This window comes from Oncorhynchus kisutch, linkage group LG13 (genome assembly GCF_002021735.2).
Source record: "Oncorhynchus kisutch isolate 150728-3 linkage group LG13, Okis_V2, whole genome shotgun sequence".
NCBI lineage: Eukaryota > Metazoa > Chordata > Actinopteri > Salmoniformes > Salmonidae > Oncorhynchus > Oncorhynchus kisutch.
Genome location: NC_034186.2, coordinates 49,568,375 through 49,584,811, shown reverse-complemented (window position 1 = coordinate 49,584,811; position 16,437 = coordinate 49,568,375). Strand labels below are relative to the sequence as shown.

The 16,437-nt window shown below is 39.2% G+C and overlaps 1 protein-coding gene across 5 annotated transcripts in view; it reads right to left on the bottom strand.

The window, feature by feature from the left end:
- The window catches only part of LOC109902238 (transcription factor HIVEP3), a 69,222-nt gene extending 54,070 nt beyond the window's left edge, over positions 1-15,152 (bottom strand). For 4 of the 5 annotated variants that reach the window (XM_020498433.2, XM_020498436.2, XM_020498434.2 and 1 more), the window contains exon 1: positions 14,881-15,152. The gene's annotated coding sequence lies outside the window, so the exon portion shown is untranslated. The remainder of the gene's footprint in view (positions 1-14,880) is intronic. The other variant, XM_020498435.2, reaches the window with a different exon arrangement.
- Between the last annotated feature and the right edge of the window lie 1,285 nt (positions 15,153-16,437).

The window sequence follows — 16,437 nt, the reverse complement described above, 5'->3', positions numbered from 1 at the left end:
AACATATGATTATGTTAGGTCAGAGCCAAGTCACAAAAACACACAGCCATTTTTCAAGCAAAAGATAGGAGTCACAAAAAGCAGAAATATAGATCAAATGAATTATCTTAAATCAGATGACACTCATGGAACATCATGTTACACAATACATATGTTTTGTTCGATAATGTGCATATTTATATCCAAAAATATCAGTTTACAGTGGCGCGTTACGTGCAGTAATGTTTCGATTCCAAAACATCCGGTGATTTTGCAGATAGCCACATCAAATCCCAGAAATACTCATAAAAAACAACAGATACAAGTGTTATTCACAGAATTAAAGATATACTTCTCCTTAATGCAACTGCTGTGTCCGATTTTTTTTTTACTTTACGGAAAAAGCATAATCTGAGTACGGCGCTCAGAGCCCAATTCAGCCAAAGAAATATCCGTCATGTTGGAGTCAACAGAGGTTAGAAATAACATTATAAATATTCACTTACCTTTGATGATCTTCATCAGAATGCACTCCCAGGAATCCCAGTTCGACAATAAATGACTGATTTGTTCCATAAAGTCCTTCATTTATGTCCAAATAGCCACTTGTTGTTAGCGTGTTCAGCCCAGTAATCCATCTTCATGAGGCGCGAGCACAACGTCCAGACAACCTCGAAAAGTTCCATTATAGGTTGTGGAAACATGTCAAACGATGTATAGAATCAATTTTTAGGATGTTTTTAACATAAAACTTCAATAATGTTCCAAGTGGAGAATTCCATTGTCTGTAGAAAAGCACAGGAACGAGAGCTAACTCTGTCGGGAGCGCGCGTCATGAGCCTGAGACACTCTGCCAGACCCATGACTCATTCAGCTCCCATTCCACCCTCCTTTATAGCAGAAACCTGAAACAAGTTTCTACAGATGGTTGACATCTAGTGGAAGCCTTAGGAAGTGCAACTTGACCCCATAGACACTGTGTATTCGGTAGGCCAAGCTTTGAAAAACAACAAACCTCAGATTTCCCACTTCCTGGTTGGATTTTTCTCAGGTTTTCACCTGCCATATGAGTTCTGCTATACTCACAGACATCATTCAAACAGTTTTAGAAACTTCCGAGTGTTTTCTATCCAATACCACTAATAATATGCATATATTAGCATCTGGGACAGAGTAGGAGGCAGTTTACTCTGGGCACTCAAACTTTCATCCAAAAGTGAAAATACTGCCCCCTATCCCAAACACGTTAAACTCTGAGACTAATTGATCACTACAGAATAGGAACAAATCAGACATATAATTACTAGTCTGCAGCTAGAAATTACATAAGTCTAGAATGAGAATACTGACAACCGCCAAAGCATCTATCTATGAGAACATTTCCAAATGGTACTCTGAAGTATTCTAACCAACTACAACCACGAAAGAAATAGCGACTTCTGGGACAGTTAACCAAAGACTGACGTCTACAGGACGATCGATGATTCTAACAGAGACGACAACAATGACATACGGGCGTAAATATATACTTTGTAATTACTCTCGATTGATTGGCCGTTCATGTGCAAAGGATGAGCATTTCAATTATTATAATTATCCACTGTGTGTAGTGAATCCATTTTGTCTTTCCCGCTCTCAGTCCCCACCCCTTTCCTTTGTCTACCAAGCCGTCATATCGGCTAAGCCCACTAGGGACTTTTCTATCATTATTAACTGCTTGTTTGTTGTGTATTTCTGTGATTAGTTTGTAAATAGACCATTTGTATATTGCGGATTCATGACGAAAACTAGGGTTTGTGCATTTATCCAAGGGTTTGCAATGTTCAGTAATGAGAACTGATGAGGTAATAATACAAATTCATTAATAGAAGACTAATAGATCGGATAATAAAATGTGAAGCATTAAATTCAGAAAATTATGACTCTGTAAATCTCAACATTTTCCGTGGTGCCCCGACGTAGTTAACATGATTAGTTTAAACACGTAATAATTATTTAATTATTAATCACGTAATATTTTGTTTTGTGAAGCTTGCATTCAATTGCCACTCCCAGTTTGTATTTATTAGGGATCCCCATTGGTTGCTGCCAAGGCAGTAGCTACTCTTCCTGGGGTGAAGAGACCTCTGGTGGCATGTGTTGTGGGGTATGCTTGGATGTCCGAGCTGTGTGCTATTAGTTTAACTTATGGCTGCAATCCCATTAACGGGATAATTGTCATCAACAACCGCTGAATAGTATAGCGCTACATTCAATAAATATTTATAAAAACATTTATATTCATGAAATCACAAATGCACTATAGGAAAACACAGCTTAGCCTTTTGTTAATCCACCTGTCGTGTCAGATTTTGAAATTATGCTTTACAGCGAAAGCAATCCAAGCGTTTGTGTAAGTTTATCGGTCGCGCGACAAACCATTAAGTACACTTAGCATCAAGTAGCTCGGTCACGAAAATCAGAAAAGTAATCAAATTAAATCGTTTACCTTTGATGATCTTCGGATGTTTTCACTCACGAGACTCCCAGTTACACAATAAATGTTCCTTTTGTTCCATAAAGATTATTTTTATATCCAAAATACCTCCGCTTGTTTTGGCGCATTATGTTCAGAAATCCACAGGAAAGAGCGGTCACGACAACGCAGACAAATTCCAAATAGTTTCCGTAATGTCCACAGAAACATGTCAAATGTTTTTTAGAATCAATCCTCAGGTTGTTTTAAAAATATATAATCAATTATATATCAACCGCAACGGTCTTGTTCAGTAGGAGAGGGATCGGCAATGACTGCCCAAACTCTGTTGCACAAGCAAAACTCATGTGACCACTTGACGCGATGTTATCGTTCTGGCTAATTTTTTCTAAATAAAAGCCTGAAACTATGTCTGAAGACTGACACCTTGAGGAAGCGATAGGAAAAGGAATCTGGTTTATATCCCTTTGAATACAGCAAAGGGAGGCTATGGAACATGGAGTTCCAAATAGAAGCCACATCCGGTTTTGATTTTCCTCAGGGTTTCGCCTGCAATATCAGTTCTGTTATACTCACAGACAATATTTTGACAGTTTTGGAAACATTAGTGTTTTCTATCCAATACTAATAATAATATGCATATATTAGCAACTGAGACTGAGGAGCTGGCCGTTTACAATGGGCACCTTTTCATCCAAGCTACTCAATACTGCCCCTGCAGCCATAAGAAGTTTTTTTTAAAGGCAACTCGGTACAGTCGGCATGTCAAAACTTCTTACAAAAACAAGAAGTGTTGATGGCAGTCTCTCTTCCACTTTGAGCCATGAAAGATTGACATGCATATCATTAGTGTTAGCTCTCCGTGTACTTTTAAGGGCCAGCCATGCTGCCCTGTTCTGAGCCAACTGCAATTTTCACCTGACCACACAACTGAACAGTAGTCTAGGTGCGACAAAACTACGGCCTGTAGGACCTGCCTTGTTGATAGCGTTGTTAAGAAGGCAAAGCAGCACTTCATTATGGACAGACTTCTCCCCATCTTAGCTAATGATGTATCAATTTGTTTTGACCATGACAGTTTACAATCCAGGGTTACTCCAAGCAGTTTAGTCACCTCAACATGCTCAATTACAACATTTTTCATTACGAGATGGAGTTCAGGTGAAAGATTTGTCCCAAAATCCAATGCTTTTAGTCATCTGCATACATACACTTTACTCAAAGCCAGTGACATGTCGTTCCACCCTGTGGAATTCCTGATCCTACCTGGATTATGTTGGAGAGGCTTCCATTAAAGAACACCCTCTGTGTTCTGTTAGACAAGTAACTCTCTATCCACAATATAGCAGGAGGTGTAAAGCCATAACACATACGTTTTTCCAGCAGCAGACTATGATCGTTAATGTCAAAAGCCGCACTGAAGTTTTAAAAAAAAGCCTCCAATCTTATCAATTTTTTTCAGCCAATCATCAGTTATTTGTGTAAGTGCTGTGCTTGTTGAATGTCCTTCCCTATAAAAGCGTGCTGAAAGTTTGTCAATTTGTTTACTGTAAAATAACATTGTATCAGGTCCCCCCCAATAAATCTGAAGTTTATTAAGGGTGGGTAACAGGCTGATTAGTCGGCTATTTGAGCCAGTAAAGGGGGATTTACTATTCTTGGGTAGCGGAATGACTTTTGCTTCCATTCAGGCCGGAGGGTACACACTTTCTAGTAGGCTTAAATTGAAGATGTGGCAAATAGGAGTGGCAATATCATCCTGAGTAATTTTAAATCCAGATTGTCAGACCCCAGTGGTTTGTCATTGTTGATAGACAACAATAATGTTTTCACCTCTTCCACACTCACTTTACGGAATTCAAAAATACAATGCTCATTTTAATTTTTTTGTCAGATATACTTGGATGTATAGTGTCAGCATGTTGCTGGCATATGATGCCTAAATTTGCTAAAAATTTGAAAAAGTCATTAATGTAGCAATATCAGTGGGTTTTATGATAAATGAGCCATCTTATTCAATGAATGATCGAGCAGAGTTAGCTTTTCCCCAAAAATGTCATATAAGGCACTCTAAAGCATTTTACTATCATTCTTTATATAATTTATTTTTGTTTCATAGTATTGCTGATTTTTATTTAGTTTAGTCACATGATTTCTTGATTTGCAGTACGTTTGCCAATCAGTTGGGCTGCCTGACTGATTTGCCATACCTTTGGCCTCATCCCTCTCAACCACACAATTTTCAATTCCTCATCGATCCAAGGGGATTTGACAGTATTTACATTAATTCTTTATCAAATCAAATCAAATTTATTTATATAGCCCTTCGTACATCAGCTGATATCTCAAAGTGCTGTACAGAAACCCAGCCTAAAACCCCAAACAGCAAGCAATGCAGGTGTAGAAGCACGGTGGCTAGGAAAAACTCCCTAGAAAGGCCAATACCTAGGAAGAAACCTAGAGAGGAACCAGGCTATGTGGGGTGGCCAGTCCTCTTCTGGCTGTGCCGGGTGGAGATTATAACAGAACATGGTCAAGATGTTCAATGTTCATAAATGACCAGCATGGTCGAATAATAATAAGGCAGAACAGTTGAAACTAGAGCAGCAGCACAGTCAGGTGGAAGTTGAAACTGGAGCAGCAGCATGGCCAGGTAGACTGGGGACAGCAAGGAGTCATCATGTCAGGTAGTCCTGGGGCATGGTCCTAGGGCTCAGGTCAGTTGAAACTGGAACAGCAGCATGGCCAGGTGGACTGGGGGCATGCTTAGTAGTAACTGGAATAAGCAATTTCAGAAATGTGTCAAGTCTGGTTGCTCCTCAATACACTCCACAGACCAGCAAATATTCTTTACGTCAATCAACATAACATTCACGACAAAACTTCTTGTGTGACCTCAACAAGCTTCCATTCCCCCTGTTACAAGGGAATTTATGGCTGATTTAAGAAGAAATCGTCAACCCCTTTTACTGTCAACTCTTACTTTATTTGCACCTTGATAATCACTTTTTTTTACCTCTTGATTTGGGAAAACATGCTTTTTTACGAAGTCGAACATGTGCTCTTCATGTTAAAATTAAGTTTAAGTTAAATTTTAAGTTACACTTGTCAAAAGGCACTGAATTGATGGAACGACCCATCTGTGAACATGTTTTTTGTGTGTGCCTAGTTAAATGAAAAAAAATAATAATAATTACTGTCAGAAGAAGGCCCACACAGAAAGCAAACAGAAGGAAACCAAACACTCACTGTCGGTCTTTTCAACTGCGAAAGTAGCTGTCTGAACCCAACCTTAAACACCCAGAGCCATAGAACTGACAAGAGAGATGCACAAAGGAAAGAAAAAATGTGATGCACAATGGCATGAGGGAAAGATCGAAGACAAAAATAGAAAGAGGATGTGTCATTTTTAGACACAAGGCCCCTCCCTCCACCCACGTTTCGCTGCTGTTGTGTGGGCGTCAGGACAGCATGCAAATATTTTTACACTTTCACACTCCTCTACTTACACTCTCTGTCTAGAGAAAACTCTCACACTCAGCCTATAGTCCCATAGCGCCCATAGAGTCATTCTAAGGTAACTATAATATAAGGTGAATGACAATTTGAAAAGAGAGAGGGAGTTGTATGAAAAACTGAATGACTCACCATACAACTCAACAACTGAGCAAAGACATCCCATCAATTTCAACTAAAATCCAAAACATCAGGAACTGAGTAGTTGAAGCAACGCCATGAAAGGCAGGGAAAGACCAATTCAAATTCCCTCCACAGAGCTTCCCTCGTATAGCAGAATCCCAGTGCTGCCATCACTATTGGTGCGTTGAGTGTAACCGGGCAGCATATCAGCGGATATTTGTAACCGCTGTGACTATGATAAACTATGCTAATGAAGTATAACCCGTTGGGTGCTCCCCTGCACAAACACAGGCTCAGGGGGAGTCAACAGGTGGGAGCTCCGTTTAAGTGTGTTCAAAAAAAGGTCAACAGATTGCTGGATGTCAGGGCTCTTCCAGTGGTAAACAGACCTCCCACGGCAGGCAACCTGCAGAGGAGGGAGTTTACCCACACCACCGCCCAGCCAATCTAAGTAATAACTCTCTGCCCACAGTGACAAACACCTCCATTCAGACCCAGAGTTGGTTTACAGTTGACAAAAGCCTCCCATGTGTTCCCACTCTGCCTAGGCCAGTACACTGCATGCCATTATGCAAAAATAGTGTTGTACTGTAGGGAGAGATACTCTATGACTTTAACACCACCAACTAGTGGTCAGAACCTGGTAAAACCAGGATGTATGATAGGTTAATGTCCCAACTCTGAACATGGACAAAAAACAATCCCCAAATTCGATGAGAATACATTACATTGGATAAAGAAACAACACTCCAGGCTGCAGCTCCAACCTACTTGTCAGACATAGAGAACTGATACTGCATACTTATTGGGTTGGGATTGGAGTATCCGTGGGTGGCATTTGACTATTTCTTTAGATTCCAAGTCTTACTCATAACCACGTTTGCAGCCACAAAAGTCAAATCGTATAAAACAACAACTGTGATGGTGCATTTTAAAAATTCAGACAGAATTATTTTGTTCGACATGGTGGGATGTTTTTGTGTCTGTAAACTTAATTATGCGAGAAATGGCAGTGGAAGATCCTTTGTGCGCATATATTGAAACCATAACCATCATGTCACGCGACAATATGGTGTGTGGTCCTCCCACTACAACTCGAGACACCATGCAGTTTATTAAATTACGGATTAAATAAGTTATGCTTCATAGGGTGGTGAAAGTGCATGGTGATGAGCTTGATGCTCCGTTCCAATAAATATTGATTGTCTTTTCTGGTGATATGACAAATCAATGCTTAACGGCCATTTGACAGATAAAAATATTATTGCTCTTATCCACAATAGTCTCATAATGTAGACTTACTTGCCTACCCGGTGTATCTGCAAGCTGTTTTTCTAGGGTGCACGTGCCTTTCTATTCTGGTTTGAGACAGTTTGCACTGTTCTGTGAAGGGAGTACTACACAGCGTTGTACGAGATCTTCAATTTCTTGGCCACTTCTTGCATGGAATAGCCTTCATTTCTCAGAACAAGAATAGACTGACGAGTTTCAGAAGAAAGTTATTTGTTTCTGGACATTTTGAGCCTGTAATCGAACCCACAAATGCTGATGCTCCAGATACTCAACTAGTCTAAAGAAGTTGTATTGCTTCTTTAATTAGCACAACAGTTTTCAGCTGTGCTAACATAATTGCAAAAGGGTTTTTTAATGATCAATTAGCCTTTTAAAATGATAAACTTGGATTAGCTAACACAACGTGTTATTGGAACACAGGAGTGATGGTTGCTGATAATGGGCCTCTGTTCGCCGAGGTAGATATTCCATGATTTTTTTATAAAATCAGCCATTTCCAGCTACAATAGTCATTTACAACATTAACAATGCTGACACTGTATTTCTGATCAATTTGATGTTATTTTAATGGACAAAAAAAACAAGGACATTTCTAAACTTTTGACTGGTAGTGCGTTTCAAACGTGAGCTTGTCTGAGGTGTTGTACTCGGCGACAGTTGCTATCCATTGGCGCGCTGTGATTGGTTGCCCAAAATTCTGGGGCGGGACTTAGCGAAGAGTCAATAGAATTGGCTACAATCAATGGGAAAATCATAGTCGTCACAAACCACACTATGTTAAAGTATAGTAAAGAAAATAAAAGTAGAGTATAGTGCAATACAGTACTAGAGTTGAATACACGATAAAGGTAATATACTCTACTTTGATGTCCAAACTTGTGAAACATACACTACCGGTTAAAAGTCTTAGAACACCTACTCATTCAAGGGTTGTTCTTTATTTTTACTATTTTCTACATTGTAGAATAAAACTGAAGACATCAAAACTATGAAATAACAAATATGGAATCATGCAGCAACCAATTTTTTTTTGAGATTCATTCTGCCTTGATGACAGCTTTGCACACTCTTTGCATTCTCTCAACCTGCTTAATGAGGTTGTCACCTGGGAATGCATTTCAATTAACAGGTGTGCCTTGTTAAAAGTTAATTTGTGGAATTTCTTTCCTTCTTAATGCGTTTTAAAGTAACTGATTGGCTCAGACATGAACTTTGAAAGTTTCTTCAATTGCAGTCACCAAAACCATCAAGCGCTATGAAGAAACTGGCTCTCATGAGTACCACCACATGAAAAGAAGACCCAGAGTTACCTCTGCTGCAGAGGATAAGTTCATTTGAGTTGTCAGCCTCAGAAATATCAGCCCAAATAAATGCTACAGAGTTCAAGTAATAGACACATCTCAGCATCAACTGTTCAGAAGAGACTGTGTGAATCAGGCCTTCATGGTCGAATTTCTGCAAAGAAACCACTACTAAAGGACACCAATAATAAGAAGAGACTTGCATGGGCCAAGAAACACGAGCAATTAGATCGGTGAAAATGTCTCCATTGGTCTGGAGTCCAAATTGGACATTTCTGGTTCCAACCGCTGTGTCTTTGTGAGACGCGATGTGGGTGAACGGATGATCTCCGCATGTGTATTTCCCACCATAAAGCTCGGAGGAGGTGGTATTATGGCATGGGGGTGCTTTGTTGGTGACACTGTCTGATTTATTTAGAATTCAAGGCACACTTAACCAGCATGGCTACCACAGCATTCTGCAGCCATCCCATCTGGTTTGCGCTTCTTCTTTTTCAACAGGACAATGACCCTACACACCTCCAGGCTGTGTAAGGGCTATTTGACCAAGAAGGACAGTGATTAAGTGCTGCATCAGATGACCTGGCCTCCATAATCACCCGACCTCAACCAAATGGAGATGGTTTGGACTGCAGATTGAAGGAACTCGGGGCTCCCAAAAGGGTGGCTACTTTGAAGAATCTTGAATATAAAATGTATTTTTATTTGTTTAACACTTTCTTGGTTACTACATGATTCCATGTGTTATTTCATGGTTTTGATGGCTTCACTATTATTCTACAATGTAGAAAATAGTACAAATAAAGAAAAAAAGTGTAGCTGTGTCCAAACTTTTGACTGGTAATGTATATCTGACCAAATTATGAAAGACAAGCATTGTAATTTTGAATTCTGTAACGTGAGTGTGGAAGCGCTGAAAAAAACATTGTTATATAGCATCAATGACAAGCAACCAGGGTCTGAAATGTTGGATGGAAAACTACTAAGGATAATAGCAGACAATATTGCCACTCCTATTTTCCATATTTTCAATTTAAGCCCACTAGAAAGTGTGCTTAGGCCCCTTACTTCCTTAAATGAGTAAAGCCAGTGTGTATATGTATACAGATGACTCAACACTATACATGTTAACTACTACAGCGACTGAAATGACTGCAACACTTAATAAAGAGCTGCAGTTTGTTTCAGAATGGGTGGCAAGGAACGCAGACAAATTCCAAATAGTATCCGTAATGTTCACAGAAACATGTCAAACGTTTTTTATTATCAATCCTCAGGTTGTTTTTAAAATATATAAATCGATAATATATCAACCGGAACTCTCTCTTTTTCAGTAGGAGAGGGAGAGTCAATGGCTGCCCCACTGTGTTGCGTAAGCAAAACTCATGCAAACACCCAGCTATCCATGACGCAATGTTATCTTTTTCGCTAATTTTTCAAAATAAAAGCCTGAAACTATGTCTAAAGACTGTTGACACCTTGAGGAAGCGATAGGAAAAGGAATCTGGTTTATATCCCTTTAAATGGAGCAATGGGAAGCTATGGAACATGGAGTTTTCAAAATAGAAGCCACTTCCTGGTTTGATTTTCCTCAGGTTTTCGCCTGCAATATCAGTTCTGTTATACTCACAGACAATATTTTGACAGTTTTGGAAACTTCAGAGTATTTTCTATCCTAATCTGTCAATTATATGCATATTCTAGCATATGGGCCTGAGAAATAGGCCGTTCACTTTGGGAACGTTATTTTTCCAAACATAAAAATAGAGCCCCCTAGCTGAAAGAGGTTAAACATTAACAGAAATACCTTGTTTAAATATGTATTCAGACCCTTTGCTCAGAGACTCGAAATTGAGCTCAGGTGCATCCTGTTTCCATTGATCACCCTTAAGATGTTTCCACAACTTGATTGGAGTCCACCTGTGATAAAATAAAATGATTGGACATGATTTGGAAAGAAAAACCACTGTCTATATAAGGTCCCACAGTTGACCATGCATGTCAGAGCAAAAACCAAGCCATGAGGTCAAAGGAATGGTCTGTGGAGCTTGAAGACAAGATTGTGTTGACACACAGATCTGGGTAAGGGTACTAAAACATTTCTGTAGCATTGAAGAACACAGTGATCTCCATCATTCTTAAAATGGAAGAAGCTTGGAACCACCTAGACTATTCCTAGAGCTGGCCGATTGGCCAAACTGAGCAATCGGGAGAGAAGGGCCTTGGTCAGGGAGGTGACCAAGAACCCGATCAGCACTCTGACAGAGCTCTAGAGTTCCTCTGTGGAGATGGAAGAACCTTCCAGAACAACCATGCAGTACTCCACCAATCAGGCTTTTATGGTAGAGTGGCCAGATGGAAGCCACTCCTCAGTAAAAGGCACATGACAGCCCACTTGGAGTTGCCAAAAGGCACCTAAAGGAAACAGGATTCTCTGGTCTGATGAAACCAAGATTGAAACTCTTTGGCCTGAATGCCAAGATTCACATCTGGCAGAAACCTAGCACCATTCCTACGGTGAAGCGTGGTGGTGGCAGCATCATGCTGTGGGGATGTTTTTCAGCAGCAACATTGAGGGAAAGATGAACAGAGCAAAGTACTGAGAGATCCTTGATGAAAACCTGCTCCAGAGAGCTCAGGGCCTCAGACTGGGGGGAAAGTTCACCTTCCAGCAGGACAACGACCCTAAGCACACAGCCAAGACAATGCAGGAGTGGCTTCGGGACAAGTCTCTAAATGTCCTTGACTGGCCCAGCCAGAGCCCGGACAAGAACCCAATCGAACATCTCTGGAGAAGCCTGAAAATAGCTGTGCAGCTACACTCCCCATCCATCCTGACAGAGCTTGATAGGATCTGCAGAGACAAATGGGAGAAACTCCCCAAATACTGGCATGCCAAGCTTGTATCATCATACCCAAGATAAAGTACTGAGTAAAGGGTCTGAATACTTATGTAAATGTGATGTTTTTTTTGTATTTGATCTTCAGGATTGGTGGGTCCCCTGCAGGACGGTTGAGCTAACATAGGCCAATGCTACTAGCATGAGGTTGCAAGTAACAAGAACATTTCCCAGGACATATACATATATAATATTGGCAAAGTTTAAATTCTTGTTAATCTTACTACACTGTCCAATTAACAGTAGCTATTACAGTGAAAGAATGCCATGCTACTGTTTGAGGAGAGTGCACAGTTTTGAACATGAAAAGTTATGAATAAACAAATGAGGCACATTTGGGCAGTCTTGATTTTTTTTTAAATAACAGAAATGCAATCTTTCATTGGATCAGTCTAAAACTTTGCACATACACTGCAGCCATCTAGCAGCCAACATCTAAATTGCACCTGGGCTGGAATAATACATTATGGCCTTTCTCTTGCATTTCAAAGATGATGGTACAAAAAATATACAAAAAGAAAAATAGTTTTTTTCTTTGTATTATCATTTACCAGATCTAATGTGTTATATTCTCCTACATTCCTTTCACATTTTCCCAAACTTCAAAGTGTTCTTTCAAGTGGTACCAAGAAAATGCATATCCTTGCTTCAGGCATATAGATTTGGGTATGTCATTTTAGGCGAAAATAGAAAAAAAAAGGGGCCGATCCTGAAGAGATTATACATTTTCTAAAATTTCTAAATACCCGTTTTTGCTTTGTCATTATGGGGTAATGTGTGTAGATTATTTCATAAATGTTAGAACGGCTATAACGTAACAAAATGTGGAAAAAGTCCAAGGGTCTGAATACTTTCCGAATGCACTGTACACGCACATGCACTCCAGCCTCTGACATTTCTCCTTCTAAAATTTCAAAATTCCATTATTTTACCTTTTTTTTCCTGTGCATTGTTATATATTACTGCACTGTTGGAGCTAGGAAGACAAGCATTTCGCTACACCCGCCATAACATCTACTAAATATAGTAGGTGTATGAGACCAATAACATTCTTTGATTTTAGTTACAAGAGGAACATGATTTTTGTTTTAAAATACCATGTTTATGTTTCAATGCAGTACACATTGTAAGTAAAATAATATATTTCAACACATTATTGAAGTGACATTCTCTACTTAGCCGTTAGGAGAGGAGGCAGAAATCAATTACAAATCTAATCGAACAACAAAACGAAGCGACCAACCAATTGCAGAGGGTGATCAGAGAGCATCTTGGACACATTCCGTCAGAAAATGTATTGGTGGTGCTAGTTAGTATTACACTTAAGCTGTAATCACACTTGTACAGGGAAAATAATAAAAGACGCAGGCAACAGAGATGACATAAAAGGGCAGGTTTTTGAAACCACTGGACCGGTCACTGACCTGATTGAAATGAGTAGATTTATTTGCTAATGAAACGGTGATGGGTTGTGAATGAGATTATTAGGAATGTGCACAGGGAAACTTCTAAACTTCCAAAAGAGCAAGCTACTTCTCTCTGAATGAAGGACAGTATAAAAAAAAATGAAAGAAATGTATGCAGATTTTAAAGTTATCCACACTAATGAGTGATTAATATATGGGGTAATAGAAAATATGAAGGAAATAAGGAATAGATGCAAAGCAAATGCTTCAGGATTCCATGCAAATCATATTTTTATTTCATGGGCATGTCATGTAGGCCAACGGTATAGTCTAACTGTTTGGCCTAAAATGCCCTTGACCGCAGTACCTTTTAACGTGTGTAAAAAAAGAACCAAGAACGCATCGCGTCAAACGCGGACAATAAAACATTTAAATATTGACCATGTCCTATGACAAATGCACTGAAAATGTCATACCACCATATTAAGGAGGAGATCAAATACGATCAACATTACTGTAATGTGTGTTTTCTGACAGGCGACCCACTACAGTGCACTGACTCAAGCTTTCCCAACAAAGCAACCCATAACTAGGCTATGCGTAATTTCATTCTGGGCAGTGGGCGCTCTCCAGAATTCATAATCAACAGATGACTGGCATATAGGTAAACTGGTTGAATGCATGCTTTGCTTTCACATTTCAAGATTATATTTCTAGAAATCGCATCTTGGCAGATGTTGGCCTATGAAGTTCTATTCTAAGCTATTATTTCACTGTATGACATGATCAACTGCAATCATCAAGAATATATTGAGCAAGTTATCACATTAATTCATATTAATGGTCAGACTTTACGTTGGTGAATGAAGGCAGGTAGACCTAACGATTTTTGCCATCATTCTTCTTCCCATTGCACAAGAATGTAACCAAGAAAAAAAAAACTTTTGCCTGGCTGGAGTTTAGACACACAAATATTTTGCGCACGGTTATTTTACGCACACAATTGACACTAGACATGCACGATATTAGGCTATATTACAACAACAAACATATTTTAAACGGACAGCTGCACGTATGTCAAATATATAGCATATTCTTATTTTAGCCTATGTCAAAAAACACATAAAAAATTCTTAATAATAGCATAGCATATTCAGAATTTAATCAAAGATAGTACAGTATGAAGATGTCTACTGAAGAAGCAGTTTCTGCCTATCGCACTTTGCGATGTCATGGCGATGTTAGCTTGCGAAACTGATGCGCAGAAACACGTAAATTGGGTCAAACAGTCGTCTCGCGCCAAACTGCGCATGTGCAGGCCGTAAGATAAAGGCCCTCCTTCGATATGAAGTTGTTTCTGAATGAAATGAAAACGTGTCCGTTTGTCATCTTCCAGAGGCTGGAGTGTTCAACTACTTAAGACATAGGCTCGAATCAAGGTTGTGCCTTTAGATTTCTGAAAATTAACTGAGTAACAATTACTCTCCACTGACTTCTCAAACCTGGACTGCTTGGTCTGTTTCGCAAGCGTTCCCGAAAGTCTTACGATGTTGTGCCTCTGGGTTTAGAAACTCTGTGATTTGGCAGTCAGGAAGTGCAATTCAATTCACGTCATGTACAACAGTTCCAATACCGTTACAGTGCCAATAGTATACTGTCTACTTTATACTGAGATTGGGCAACTTCAATGTTGAGCACCTCAACTACTGTAAAAAATAAACAGAGTGAGTGCCAAAGTCCGCCACTTCACATCATTAGCTTACAACTGCCATATTTCTTAATAGTTCCTAGACCTTGGACATAATGCCATCATATTATTCACTAACCCGGTCATTCGAACGACTAAAAATACATAGCGTGAAGTTACACCGTTTAGCACTACTTACCAGCTTGCTACGGTGTGGGTGCTGCAGCCATTTAACCCGTAGCGAAAGGGCTAGAAGTCCGCATTTCCTCGGCTGTGTCACAGTGTGTGTAGCGCAGATCTTGCAGCGATGGTTGAAGGCAAGCTGAAATAAATGGGGGGCTTTCCCTACGCCTTGTCAAAAGAACTACGAAGCCATATTCAGAAGATTAGAACAACAAAAACATCATCTCGCGCTACACAAACATCCGCGCCGGCGCACCAGACATCAAGAGGATCCCGCCCCCTTTCGTCATCTCTCATTGGCCTGGCTTAACAGGGCATTTTACATAGATGGAACTTGTGACGCAAACGTCCCAACTTTAAATATACTACTATCTGGAAAACGAATCCATTTACACCGTTTAAAATGCACTACACAGAAATCGCTCCACCATTTCTTGGTTGCTAAAATTCTAATAGTTCACCTAATTCAGTTTGTTACAAAAAAGCATGTATATTGTAGAAAATCATTGTACCATCTAAACCGCTGTGAAATATATGTTCCATAATTAAAAATATTGCATTTATCTGTTTGGAGCTGGTGTACAAAACCAAAAGTAAAAGATGCAAAAAGGAAACTTAATCAAGGAATCATAGAAATAGCGCACATAGAACATATATCACTTCTTAGACTTGCTTTCAATGAGAATGACATATCCATAATTCACATTTCTATAAGTTACATATTGCAGCTTTATGCTAGACACCTCATTCAAACTTTACAATGTGCAGAGCGGTCAGGACCAGTGTGTGCATACAACTTTTTGATACTGTATCTTTTATACTTTTAAAACTATTAAGTTTTTTGTCCATCTTCATTCACTTTCACGGGATTTCTTTAACATTCTTAAGTTCCCATTGTGACATCAACTCCCTGACTCCCAACATTCCATTCACAGTGCAAATTTGAACAAAGATACGCTATTCTGACCCCTTTCCCATCAATTTTAACAAAAAGTTAAAGCATATGAAATCTTCCTCTACTTCCAAACAATTTACATTTTTACAACTTTAGACAAAAACTTAGAGGTTACGACATATTGGTCTACTTCTCTGCTATTCAAATCAGGAATCAGAACAAAGTTAGCTGATACCAATAAAAAAGACAGCTAAGTTACCACATTAACAACTTTTTGTCTCAACTTTTACAAACTGATATTTTTACCACTTTAGACAAAAACCTAGAGGGTATAACATATTGGTATACTTCTCAGCTATTTAAGGGTGTTTTCACATATAGTTATCTTCAAAAGAACCGATCTCAGTCCTCTTTTAAAAAAAAGCAAAGTAATTCAGTTCACTTTGTATTCACACTTTCCATTAAGTGAGGACTCAACTCTTTTGCCAGTTCACGTCAACAATTTTTTGGACCAAGTCGTCTTTAAATTCACATTGCTATGTTTAGAAAGGAACCAATATCTTTTTCCTACATGCAATCTGGGTTTTTACAAAGTGCAGGACAAACCATTCAATCAGAATGTGTTATTGGAAAGCTAGATATAACAACTTACATTTTGGAAGCTAATACACTGCATTT